The sequence below is a fragment of the Rattus norvegicus genome, chromosome 6, assembly GCF_036323735.1.
Source record: "Rattus norvegicus strain BN/NHsdMcwi chromosome 6, GRCr8, whole genome shotgun sequence".
Lineage (NCBI taxonomy): Eukaryota > Metazoa > Chordata > Mammalia > Rodentia > Muridae > Rattus > Rattus norvegicus.
This window is the reverse complement of record NC_086024.1, coordinates 77,559,703-77,572,782: the sequence shown is the minus strand read 5'-3', so window position 1 is coordinate 77,572,782 and position 13,080 is coordinate 77,559,703. Positions and strand designations below refer to the sequence as shown.

At 46.4% G+C, this 13,080-nt stretch overlaps 1 long non-coding RNA gene across 2 annotated transcripts; it reads left to right on the top strand.

The window, feature by feature from the left end:
• Positions 1–5,157: 5,157 nt before the first annotated feature.
• LOC102547890 (uncharacterized) lies at positions 5,158–11,975 on the top strand. Of its 2 annotated transcripts, none has more exons than XR_005486309.2 (4): positions 5,158–6,300; positions 8,117–8,291; positions 9,821–10,018; positions 11,895–11,975. It is a non-coding gene; the product is annotated as an uncharacterized LOC102547890 (long non-coding RNA). The 2 variants fall into 2 exon arrangements; XR_354815.3 differs by lacking the exon at positions 5,158–6,300 and adding an exon at positions 7,438–7,794.
• The last annotated feature ends 1,105 nt before the right edge of the window (positions 11,976–13,080 follow it).

The following is a 13,080-nucleotide window of genomic DNA, read 5'->3' as shown; positions in this document are numbered from 1 at the left end:
ATTATTGTGTTAATCCCTTGCTTTTTGGAAAGTGTATGTGAGAGAGAAAGGCTGTCTTTGTGTACCAAAGGCTCAGGCCCAGGGTGACAGCACAGTGAAAGGACCGTGCTGCCCAGAAGGCCTACCCTGACTCACTTTTCTCCAGCCTCCTCCAGCTTAACTCCTTTCAAATGGAGAACCTTTTGAATCTGATGAAAGTCTACACACTCAGAAAGCTACATGGCTGCCAGCAAGGTCACCCAAGGAGAGGCAACCAAGTCCTCTGGGCACGAAAAACTACAGGCCTTAATTCAAACACGAGAGGCTGGGACTGCTGCACTGAGCTGCGCCTGGGCGGTAGGGGTACGACAGCTGGAGCCTGGACATCTGTTCCATTCCTATCGGAGCCCTGCACAGATCATCACTGCAGCGGCCCCTAGCTAGATCATTCTAGGAGAGTATGAAGTCCCTACCCATCCTTCTCTCCTCTTCCCTCACAGAGTGGGACCCTTAGCCAGAGCCCATGCACAACAATGTTTTAGTGTCATAGGTGATTTCTTTCTTTGGAATTATTTTATTTACTTTTTGAGATAAGGTTGTACTACATAGATCTGGATAGCCTGGAACCCACTATGTAGACCAGAATGACCCCAAACTCACAGATATCTCTCTCCTCACCTCCTGAGTGCTAGGATTAATGTATCTATCACCTTCTTAATGTCTGCACCTACTTTCTCAGAGCCGAAGGAGTCACTTAGACTTGGCAGGTCATTTCTACCCCTCAAACTCTCATTGCATGTGACAGCAGAGATCAAACTACTCCATGATTTGGGCATCTCTACCTCCAAGGACCTCAGGGTGCAGTTGTTCTTTTCTCTGGGGAAGGATGCCCTGCTTCAGCCAATGGCGTGTGCTATTGAAGGATCTGCACCTTTCCGTAGCAGATGACAGAGACTAGCTTCCTGACATTGTTGCAGTGTTCTTTGTTTGAAAGTGAGAATTTATTATTATTGTTGTTAATATCTGTAGATAAGAAACTAAGGCTATTTTAGCATGCTGTCCTAATATATACAAGTGTTAAAGAGCAGAGGCAACAATTGGGAAAATCAAGTAGGAGAAAATACTAGACAATACTCAGAGTCGTGGGGAGAAGAAGTTCTGTAGGAATACACAGAGAGGGGTAGGAGTGTGAAATGAACTTCGTCAGAAGTCCCGGTGAGAAAACCGATGAGCCCCATGCTCCATTGCTCTCTCCAGCAACCTTTGGGCATCATGGGGAATGGGCTGGAACTTCCGCAGCATGGGAGGGCCTCTCCTTGACTCACGGGAAGCAGCATGGGATCTGGTGGAGATGCTACAGCACTGCAGAGGGGATGTGTGGTGACCATGTCATCAGGAAATAAGGTTCACAATGCCTTAAAAGCAGTCTGTAACAAAATCCACCCCAAGCCTGCCACTGCCAGAGGTGGTGACAGTGCGAGCGGGTTGACCTGGGGAGCTCACTGAGCTACCGCAGGTGGGTGGCTCCAGCACCAAGACACTTGGGTCTACAGTCATTGCTTGTCTTATCTCATCATTGTGATAAAATAATGGATGGAAACAGCATAGGCAAGAAAGGGTTTCTTTGGCTCTCGATCTGAAGGTAAAGCACCTCTAGCAGGAAAGTGAGGTCTGCAGTACCTTGAGACCGTATCACGTCTGAGGAGGGGAGGTGGTGGTACTCAGATCACTTCCTCAGGGACGCCCCCCACTGTGTAGCCTAAATCAAGTGTGGGTCTTGATGCCTTTCTGGAACCATAGTCCTAGCCACACTCAGAGGAGTGTTTCCATGGTGACTGTACATTTTATCAAGTTGACGGTAAAGAGTAACCATCATAACCCCAAGGCCTCTCACTCACTTCTGCTATGCCACGGCTATCCCAGAATGAGCTAGGTAGAGGACAGGACTATCAGCAGGACCTGGCCACAGGTATCTGTTCTTGGTAACACCGAGGATGATTTCTTTGTGCAGTCCTTTGATTCGTGCCTATCTTTGTTAATGTTGATATCTGCTCACCACTTTCACTGTGCCTAGAAGAGTGCCAGCCACATCCAGTAGATTTGCAATTACTCATTGAATCCAGGGACAAAAAGAAGTTAGTGAAGTTTTGGAACTCAGGAACGTGTGTCAGGAGTCCTTTAGCGCTGCCTTCCGTGGCTCTGTGGAGGAAATGTGTAGCTGATTCCCTATCAGCGTTCCAGGGAAGAACACAGAAATGCTATCGTTTGCAAATACATCCTTTGAGCCTCTTCACTTCCTGGAGATGCATTTATCTTTAGTTGAAGGGCAATATTGGGACAACAACTATGCCCTTTGCTCCAGTCCTAGGGTTTTCAATGACCATTCTTCACGTTTAAGGCTGAAGGTTGTCAGGGAGAAGCCAAAGGGAAATGGGTCTTCAGGCTTGACAAGGAGTTCTGAGGTCATCGGGACTTTGTAAGCAGAAAGGTCTGTATGTCTGAGGGGATTTGGAAGTCCAGGTTGGCCAACACCTGTTTAGAAAGGTTCTTTGGAGCAACTCCCATCTGCGTTGTCTGGAAATCAGCAGTGCAGTTCACAGCTTAGCAGCAGCAGTTGTCTCCATTCGCAAACGCTTCAGGGATACACCAACAGTATAGTTCGGTAGAGTTGGGATAGCAAACAGGAATCAACAGCAGTGACACAACCTAGCAGAGACAGTCAGGCTTCAGCCTGGGCTCCAGTGAGCAGTAGGGGCCAGCAGGAACATCAGCTGTTCTTGGCTGTGCCTCTCTCAGGGAAGCAAAGATCAGCGAAGATGAGAGACCCAAAAGCGGAGTGGAGTCCTGACAAATGCAGCTCAACTATACAATGTAAGGCGGACCAATGCATGTGCTTTGTTAGCGAAGACTCCTTCATCACGTGTCCTTTCAAGCGCCTGCTTTAGCAGAACATCCTCTCTCCTGTGTCTGCTTCAGGGAAATATTCCTTTATAAGTCTTAGTCTTTCACCATTAGCACTTTAATTAACAAAACATTCCGTCACGTGTTTGCCCCAGTTTCCAAAGAACTCTTCAGATGCCACTGCACGTATAAAATGTATGTGAGAGCACATGATGCGTCTCCATGCTCGTTCCCTACAAAGGTTTTGGACAGGGTTTCATGTATTCTAGGCCAGCCCCCAAATGTCTATGCAGATAGCCCTGAAACTTCTATCCTCTTGCTCCATCTGACTGTGGTGCCGGGATGGAGCCTAGGAGTCCGTACCTGAGAAAGCACTCTGCTGACTGTGACAGCCCCAGCATTACGTGATATTTCAATATATGTAGACACTGTGTTGCGTTGAAATCATGTTACCATGTCGGTTTCACTCAGAATCTTTGTAGATTTTAAAGATATAACATAATTGTCATATATAGAGCTTCGTTCATTGATCCACTGCAGCTGACTCCCTGTCAGTCAGCTTCTCTGCATGCCGCCTTCCTACCACTCCTCTGCACCCTGGTAACCAGCACCCTTCTCCTTGACACATGCGAATGACCAGGGCATTGTCTTTCTGTACCAAGCTTGTTTTTCTTAACAGGATGACCTCCAGTTCTATACATATTGCCACAAACAGAAATTCTTTTCTTTCCCCCGGCTTAATAATATCCCAGCGTGTGTGTCTGTATGTGACTTATTTTTTTATAGTATGCTTGTTTCGATTGATTCCATAGATTGGCTTTTGTGAATAGTGCTGTGAACATGGGTGTGCAGATCATCTCAGACAGGCTGACATTACTTCCTTTGGATGTATATCTCCTCAGTAGTGGGATTTATGGGTCACAGAGGATTTGTACTTTTAGTACTTGTGGGTCACATGGAGTTGTAGTTTTAGTATTTTAAGGACATGCCAAACCCTCCTGATTCACATCCCTACCGACAGTACACAGGGACCCCTTTCTCCTCACCCTCACTAGCACTTCTTACTTTGTGCCTTTCTGATAATTACTATTTTACCAGAGTGAAGTGATCTCTCTCTCTCTCTCTCTCTCTCTCTCTCTCTCTCTCTCTCTCTCTCTCTGGCTTTAAATTGCATTTCCCTGATTTGTGCTAGCATTTTTTTTCTGTGAACCTGCTGATTTTTAGCATGTCTTATTTTGATAAATGACTGTTTGAGATTGTTGCTTGGTTTTAATTATTTCTTGTTTTGTTCTTTTTTTAAAAAAGTATTTCTATTAATTTTTCAAGAATTTTATACAATAGGTTTTTATTATATTCACTCTGGATTCTTCCTCTTAAATCCTCTCCAGTTCACCCCCACCTTCCTACTTCACACAACTTAATTTCTACTTGTATCTTTTAGTCAATAACCCACCGACTCTGGCTGGTCTTGTCCATGTACTTGTGAGTGTGGGGACATCCACTGGAGTACAGTCTGCAGGAGCCGAATCCTTAAGGAAAACTGGCGTTCGTTCTCCCAGAAGTCATTCATTGGCCATAGCGTCTCCGTCAGGGATGGGAGTTTATGAGTTCCTTACACTTCGGTCCATGCTAGGCTGTAGCCTGCATTGATCTTGAGCAGGTCTGTGTAAGCAACCACAGCTGCTCTGAGCTCTTGAGGGTGGCGGTCCTCTCCGAAGAGGCCGTGTTGCTATGTTCCTCCCTGTCCCTCCTTTCCGCACCCATCCCTAAGGGAAGAGTTTGTGGAATAGATGTCCTGTTTGTGGTTGAGCACCATACAGACACTGATTCTCTGTGTTTGACCAATTGTGGGTGTTCTTGAGATTTTAAATTCTCTATTACAGACATGAACTCTCTTTCAGACCCAGCTCACAAACATTCTTTCCCTTGCTAGAGATTTTCTTCCTTTTGATGTTGATGGCTTTGTTGGACAGACACTTTTTCATATGGGATGGTTGAGTTTCCCCCGTGTGCCCTTGAAGTCTTGTCCTTGCACATTCTAATGCCCTCAGGCATCTCCTTCATGCGCTCTCTCGTCTGAGTTGATTTTTGTTAACACACATTTAGCAGTAGCAGCTCTGGTCTTCTGCATGGGTACCAAAGTCTCTCTGCACCTTTTACTAGTTATTGAGATTTATTATTATCATTTTATCTGCGTGTTTGTGTGCCTGTGCCTGTGTGAATGTAACTGTGGGTGTGCCCTCAGAGGCCTGGTAAGGGTGTCAGATCTCCTGGAGCTGGAGTCACAGATGGTTCTGAGCTGCTTCACATGGATGCTGGGGTTCGAACTCTTGACTCTCTCAAAGAGCAGCTCTTAACTGCTCTCAGGTCTGCGTATTGGGAACACCGGCTTTACTCTGTCTCAACCTCTCGCTAGCAGTACAGTCTTGTTTACTTTCTCTATGTTCTCACCGCTAGCTGGGAATGATTGCAGCATATACCATGGGCAGGCTTCTGTGCAGGGAAACTGAGCTCACCCCATATGTTTCAAGAAATAGCAGCTGTGGTTGTGAGGAGCGCAGGGTTAGGAGCCCATCAGCCTGGGCTGGAACGAAGACTCGACCGCTGTCCTACACGGAGCCAGGTGTTTCCCTTCCTTGCTTGGTGTCTTTTTTTTTTTTTTTTAATGGGAACCATTTGGTTGTCGTGAAAATGAGTAAGTTAATCTGCATAAAAGTTCTTGGGGACGCCTGTACTGGGCAAGTATTGTTGGCTGCAATTAGCATGAGGCCGATGCAGCCCAGATTGAGTGTGGCCCACAGTAGCCATGAAATAATATTTTCATTTTACTGGAAGAACAGACCTGAGACAGAAAGTTCCGGAGGAGGGGTTCCACCTGGTCCAGCTCAAAGGATTTCAGGGTGTCTCTGTGGGTGGCTAAGCTTCGTCTGCTCCCACAGGTGTGGTCACCGTGGCAGTGTTGCTCTTCACTCAGTCATACCTTAGCTCCTGGAATACCCACCCAAGACATTGTTCCACCCTCGAGCACAGCCCTCTCCAATGCTGCCTGGCTGAGACGTAGCTGCTACTCCCACCCTGTGTGTGTGTGTGTGTGTGTGTGTGTGTGTGTGTGTGTGTGTGTGTGTGTGTGTGTGTGTGTGTTCGCCCTGGGCTCTGGCTGTGAAACAAAGCACATGAGAACTAATTTTCTTAGGAAGTTGTCCTGGTTGACAATGCCTCTTTGTTTGCAGGTAAAAGATGCTGCTGAGGCCTAAGATTGCGTGATCTGGAATCTGAACCGCTGGGCTGTTTTTCTGGCTTCTAGGGCCTGCTGGGACATTGCTTCTCCCAGTATGCCCTTCCATGAAACCTTGTCCTGCTGGCTTTCACTTCTGCTGCTGAAGCTTGGCCTGCCCAGACAGACAAAGTGCAGGATGGGAGGTAACAGAACTGAGGCCGCAGCAGGGGAGAATGCAGAGCACCGGGGCAGTGCCGCTGCCTCCTAAGGTCCCTGAAGTCACACTCACGTTTAACCCCTGTGCACCTCTTCTCAATACGAAGGTGACATTAACTGACTTTGGTGAATATCCTGAGACTAATTAAATCTTTGGGAAAGACTTAAGGAAATTCAGGTGATGTCTTTGTTGACGAAGCTGCTTTACTTATCAAACCCCCAGGGTTTCAGGGCTCAAGGGCATGAGGAAGCAGGTAGGAGGGCCGCATAATTCTTCCTGCAAGCTAGTACCTCCCCCCACCCCAACCACCCGACCCCAACCACCCCAAGGATTCTCCAAAGACCTGGGAGGTTTTCACAAGTGGTCTGCTCTCTTGAGCAGGTTTGAGGAAGTTAAGCTTTATTTAGTCCTTCAAATTTATCCTTCTCCTGGGACCTTTTCAGTTATGCTGACCTCCTAACCTCTCTTACATCATCCTTTGGCTTGACTTAATTCTCTTGTGGTTTTAAACAAAAAGGAGCCAGCCATTGTTCTGTTGTTACATTCTATCACAGCTGTCACCCAGGGAGCCTCTGTGTGTGTGTGTGTGTGTGTGTGTGTGTGTGTCTGTGCAAGTGAGTGCATCTGTTTCCTCTGGAAGCTAAGTCTTCTGAGAGCTCACAGAAGGGCACCTTTCATCCTAGGTACCCAGGCTGGCCTGGTGATACTGCAGCCCACAGCCGTGCTGTTGGCTAGCTCTAGCATTTTTGCCCAGTGCCATTTCTCCTCAGAGGGTTTCAAAGCGACTGCTCCTTGCTCATTTCTCAAGCTTCACTCGATGAACTAACTTCGCAGGTAAACTCACGATGTCCCACATAAAGCCATACAAAGATCGGGACTGTGAGATAAAGCCATCTCAGTGAAGGTCTGGTTTTTGCAGACAAAAATTCTAGTCAGCCACCAGAGGGTGCCCACAGAGTTCTCTGAAAATGACCAAAAACATGGAGAAAGAATTTCCAGTTTGTATAAGACCAAGACAAATAGAGCTTGCCTACCCCTGCCTGATGTGGAGAATGGCAAAGCAGCTATGGGAAAAGCAGGGTGGGGGTTTTAGGATGGAGGGGGTGTGATAGGAATCACCTGAATTTCAGCTGAACGACTCTCTTCAGGATTTTAAATTGGCAATTGAAATAGCGTTTTGTGTACTGGCCCAGGAAGCGGTTTCATTTCTAAGCAAAACTCTCTACCCTACCCATCCCCCATCTGTGTGTACAAAAGAAATGCAAATACATGTAAATATTAGTCTAAACCAAAGGCTTCCTGGAAGGTAAGGCAGCTGGTACTGCTGCAGCATTAAAAAAGAAAGAAAGAAAGAAAAAGAAAAAAGAAAAAAATGCACTGTGGCCGGAATGAAAGGATAGATTTTTTGAGCCACAGGTCTTGCCCTAGGGTGAGACCTCAGAAGTAGAAAATGAAGGGATTGTGGATCTTTGAATAAGAGGTTTGGTTTAAACTAAGTGGGGGGATAGGGAGGGACATCAAGCAGAGAGCAGATCCTACCCTCTACCGGCTATCTGGCACCTCTAGCTCCAGGGACTGGCTTGACAACCGGGTCGGGTTGCGGGGTGAGGGGTGGGGTGTAGTAAGTACCTGGAAATGTTGAAGGAGTCATGCATGCACCCACTCCCAAGAGTGCTGGAGAAGGTGGGACCCCCTGGGCTGGCTAGGAGCATTTGCCAGGGTGAAACTAGAAGTGGGGAACACAGCGGGCTGGGGTGGAAAGGTAATTTTCTCATGAGACATCCTGTTGTTATTGAACTCAGGTGTCAATGGTGTGTGCAACCTACAAGCCAGGCGCAGCCACCCATCTTCAATAACCTGATTAAAGGAGCCAAGTTAAGGGTGAGAAGCAAAAAGAGGACACTTACTCAAGGTGGCCATATTGGGAAGAGGGAGAAAGAGTCCTACTGATGGGCTGGAGAGATGGCTCAGTGTAAGGTAAGAGAACTGACTGCTATTCCAGAGGTCCTGAGTTCAATCCCAGCAACCACATGGTGGCTCACAACCATCTGTAATGGGATCTGATGCCTTCTACTGGTGTGTCTGAAGACAGCTACAGTGTACTTATATATATAATAAATAAATAAAAAAAAAGAGTCCTAATGACTTCCCTGAGTCTGTCTTGGGGGTTCTGACGTGTTTAAGTAGAAAGCAAGAGCTATCTATCCATACAATCTCCAAGGTGTGGTCCCCTCCCCCACTGCCTCAGCTCTGAGCTTCTGTCTCTCCAAGGTCACCTGACTTGTAGCCATTTCCTTTCCCATACAGAAGGTTCCTGGGGACATTGCAGTTTCTTGGGGTCTGCTGAAGGGGAAGTGCCAGCGTATCTGTAGTATGTGCCCCTTGCTGCCAGACAGGCCAGTTACACCAGGCTGTGTCAAGTTTGTGTCACCATGACAAAGTAATTGAGATAAACAACTTAAAATTAGATATTCATTAATGTATTTTTATACCTTTTGGCCCACGGTTTCAGAGAGTTCCGTTCATGATGAGGGGGGCTCTGAGCTTGAGGTGACACAGACATCATGGTGGGAAGCACTTGGTAGAGCAAAGCCATTCACTCACCCAGTGTGGTGCGACTTTTCTTGGGGAGATGTAAAGAAACATTTTATTTGTCTCAGATAGGGAGCTGACAGACTAGAAAAGGATTCCATCCAAGCCCAGACTGGTGAACCAGTGAGTTAGATTCTGTAGGTTACTTAAAGGAGTGTGGGACACTTACCTTGCAAATGCAAATGTACAACCTTTGGGATTGACACACAGGCAGCTGTACCCCCAGTAAGACTTGCACCTAACTGCATATGCACACACACACACACACACACACACACACCAATCCTGGGGCAGGATTACATGCATCTGGAGAAGGGACAAGAGCAAGTAATTACTAGGACTGCAAGGGAATGCTAATGTCTTCACTATTGCTATAGAATGTACTCTGTTTATTTCGTTGCCATGACTATGGGCCAGAGGTTTTTCTATAGGTCACAACAGGACCTCTGCTTTGAGGTGGCCAATGGGTGTGTCATATGCTCCTGGTGTCTAAGGAGAAATAAAGGGTGGAAGGAAAGAAGGAAGGAAGGGAGCAAGGAAAGAAGAAGAAACAAGCAAACAAGTTAGGCATAAGGATATGATCTTTGTGGGCATAACTCTGTGACCTAATTCCTCTAATTAGACCCCACTTTCAGAAGTTTCCATCAACTCTCAATGAGAGTTGATGAGGTTAGAACCTTCTCAGTTCACTCACCTACCAAAGGCTTGACCTCTGAGCACATGAGCTTTGGGGAAACATTTCAAATCCAAACTGTAACAAGCTCCTTCTGGGGGTTCCTCTGCTGGAAACCTTTGCGCTGGATGTCAAATGCTGCAGAACAGATGAATGACTTTGTTGACTTTGTCCTCATCAGCATCACTTGTCCTGTTCGAATGCTCCATCTGTTCATGTATGTTTCTTTCTACTCATTCAGAGTTCTTGAGTACCACACTCAAGTCCCAGGCAAGGACTCCAGTCTCTTAGCCATTTTTCCATGGTAAACTGAAGAAGTAAATGGTAGTGGAAGTAAGTTCCAGAAAGATCTTGGGTTCTCTGGGAATCCAGCCAATATGGAATGAGGTGGAAGAACTGGTTGTTGAACAGCTAACTGGGCTGCCATTTATCTTCCCGGGTAAGCAAAGGCACTGTGTGTCTATGTTCTCTCTCTCTCTCTCTCTCTCTCTCTCTCTCTCTCTCTCTCTGTGTGTGTGTGTGTGTGTTTCTCTCTGTCTCTGTGTCTCTCTGTCTCTCTGTTTCTGTCTGTCTTTTACACTGTGTGTGTGTGTGTGTATGTGTGTGTCTCTGTGTGTGTGTGTGTATGTGTGTGTGTGTGTGTGTGTGTATCTAGTCATGCATTCTTGAAAGTGGGCTTCAGTGATATCTTGCTCTGACATGGGGTCTATCACTTACACAATGCTTTGGCAGTTCCTATTGTCTCTTTCTGCTGTGCACAGGGAGAGAAGATACGATTCATGTTTAAATTTAGAAAGAACGGTAGCACTATAGTTCGGAGACATTTTGTTTCCCTTAGGTTTTGGTACTTCACAGAAGGAATTGTGATATTCGTGCCTTGTGGCAGAGCGTGACACTCTGTGTGCTCTCTTTACAATATTTTCCCCTTGAAGTTACTTCTATGAAAGAGAATCATTTTAGGAGTTATCCTCCTTCTCCTGCTCATGCCCATGGCTATGTCTGTCCATCTGACTAGCTCTACAATGACTTTTCCCCAGACAGACTGGGACTGGTTTCCTGGGCTAGAACCTTTTTGTTAGCAAATCTCACCCTGATAAAGCCCTGATGATCCCTGGGTTCTATCTGAGCCCATTAGGGTCTTCCATACTTTGAGATGCATTTGAAAGTATAGAATGTGTGTGCTTCAATACATCCACAGCATTGTCTATTCAGAGAAGGTCAGACTCAAAAAATGTTCACTCTCAAGACAGTGAGAGGAGCAGACAGTGACAGGGCAATAGCAGAGAGATTGGCTTGGGGCCTCTGTTGGAATCTCCTAGCTCTCTGTTTTGGAAGGAGCTCAGGACTCATCTCTCCAAGAAATAGGTCAGAGTTGGTCATCTAGTGATTGGCAGGAGTGAGGTTCTTTTCTGGGGAAAACATTTCCCATGACTGAGCTGCTTAATAATAAGTTCACTTAGATAAAGGGAATGTGCTTAAAGCTCAGAGACTTAGGGCTAGATCTAACTTGGTAAGCCGTGAACAGCCACAAGTGTACCAACCCCCAGTTATCCAGGAGGGAGATGAGAGTGTTGGCTCATAGAGTGAGGGGTCTGTGGGTAGAGGGTGACCTCCTTCCCTAAACCCCTGTCCCAGACCCAAAGCAGGAAGCTTCATTCTTTATCTGCTTTTCGTGAGTCTTAATTCTTTAATGTACAATTCTTTCTAGGCTTCTTCCTTTCTTTTTTGGTGGTTTTGTCTTTTAACAATAGGGTGTTTCTGTGTTTTGTTTGGTTTGATTTGGTTTGGTTTGGTTTGGTTTGGTTTTCCCTTCCCCGAGACAGGGTTTTTCTGTGTAGCCCTGGCTGTCCTGGAACTCACTCTGTTACCAGACTGGTCTCAAACTCACAGAGATCCACTTGCTTCTGCAATCCTGAGTGCTGGGATTAAAGGCATGCACCACCACTGTCCAGCAGGATGTTCCTTGATTTTAATTTAAAATATTATAAAATGATGTGTTAGCCTTACAGGGCTGTCACAAAGACACAGCAAAAATGTAGCTCTGGAGCTTAGAAGGCTATTGGTTGGGTCTTCTGTTTTCCTTAGAAAACCTGACATAATCTCGAGCCATCTTGGAAGAAAGAATCTCAGGCAAGAAAATGCCTGAATCAGATTGGCTGGTGTGCAAACTTGTGTGACGTTTTCTTGATTGATGTTTGATGTGGGAGGGCCCAGCCCACTGTGGGAAGTGCCATCCTGGGCAGGTGGTCCTGGGATGGGTAAGAGAAAGTGAGCCAGCCTTCCTCTATGACCTCTGCCTCAATTTTTGTATTCAGGTCCTACCTTGAGTTCCTGCCCTGACTTCTCTGGATGATGAACTACAAGCTGTAAGGCGAAATAAACCCTTTCTTCCCCAAGTTGGTTTTTGTCAGTGTTTTATTACAGCAATAGAAAGCACACCAATAGAAAAATTGGTACTAGGATTGTGGGGGTATTGCTATGAAACACCTATCTGTATTGATTTGGGGAGGGGGTGTCGTGGAAGTGTTTGGAACCTGGACTCAGGTGCTCAGAGCCTGATTACATGTTCTGTGGGGGCTGAGAACATGAGTGCTGAGAGGCGAAGACAGCGGAGGCCCAGCTAAGAATTTCAGAGAGAAATTTGTGAGTCTCTCAAAGACTACTGGGGCTATTTGTGTGATATTTTGAATTGTTTTCTGGGCCATCTTGGGCCAAAGAATCAGCTGTGACTTACAGGAGGCCAGAAGTACTGAAGTGAAACCTTGCCTTTATTGGAACAGTTCATGCTGGCTATTGAAGGCTAAAAAATCAGTTGTGATTAAGAAGAGACCAGCTGGGTGAGCCAGCCTTGAGGGCATAAGAGCAGGAGCATCTAGCCTGGGTAAATGGGAAAGAAAATGGCACGGACACAGGAGAGCTGGTGGATGACCACTTAGCTTCCACTCAAGCCCAGATCCATGGCTCTGAGTTGGCCCACCCCAACATCTACCCCATCTATGAACTGCTGGAGAGAGTGAAGCAGCCAGTCCTGCAGATCCAAAGCTGCAGGACCTCCATGACACAGGGCAACAACAAGACATCCTAGAGAAGTCCTGATGAGGCTCCAATACTGATGGTGTAACAGAAGCCGGAGGCCCCAGACCAGACTAATGACCCACTTCAGTGGACATTTGCAGGTAAAGTTGTTTGGGCAAAATGGTGTCATGTGTATGACACACTGCAGCATCCATGGTGAGATTCGTTTTGTTGTTTTGGGGGATAGTTGTAAGGGCAGAGGGACGGGGAAATGAGGGGGTTAGGGGTACATGATGTGAAATTCACAATGAATCAATAAAAAGTTAAAAAGACCTCAAAAGAAAGGAAGAAAGAAAGAAAAAAGAAAAAAAGACGAGAGGGGAGAGGGAGAGGGAGAGAGAGAGAGAGAGAGAGAGAGAGCGCAAGAGAGAGAGCACAGCATCTTTGAGTGAAATATTCTAGGACTATTTCCTCAGGGTCATTGAA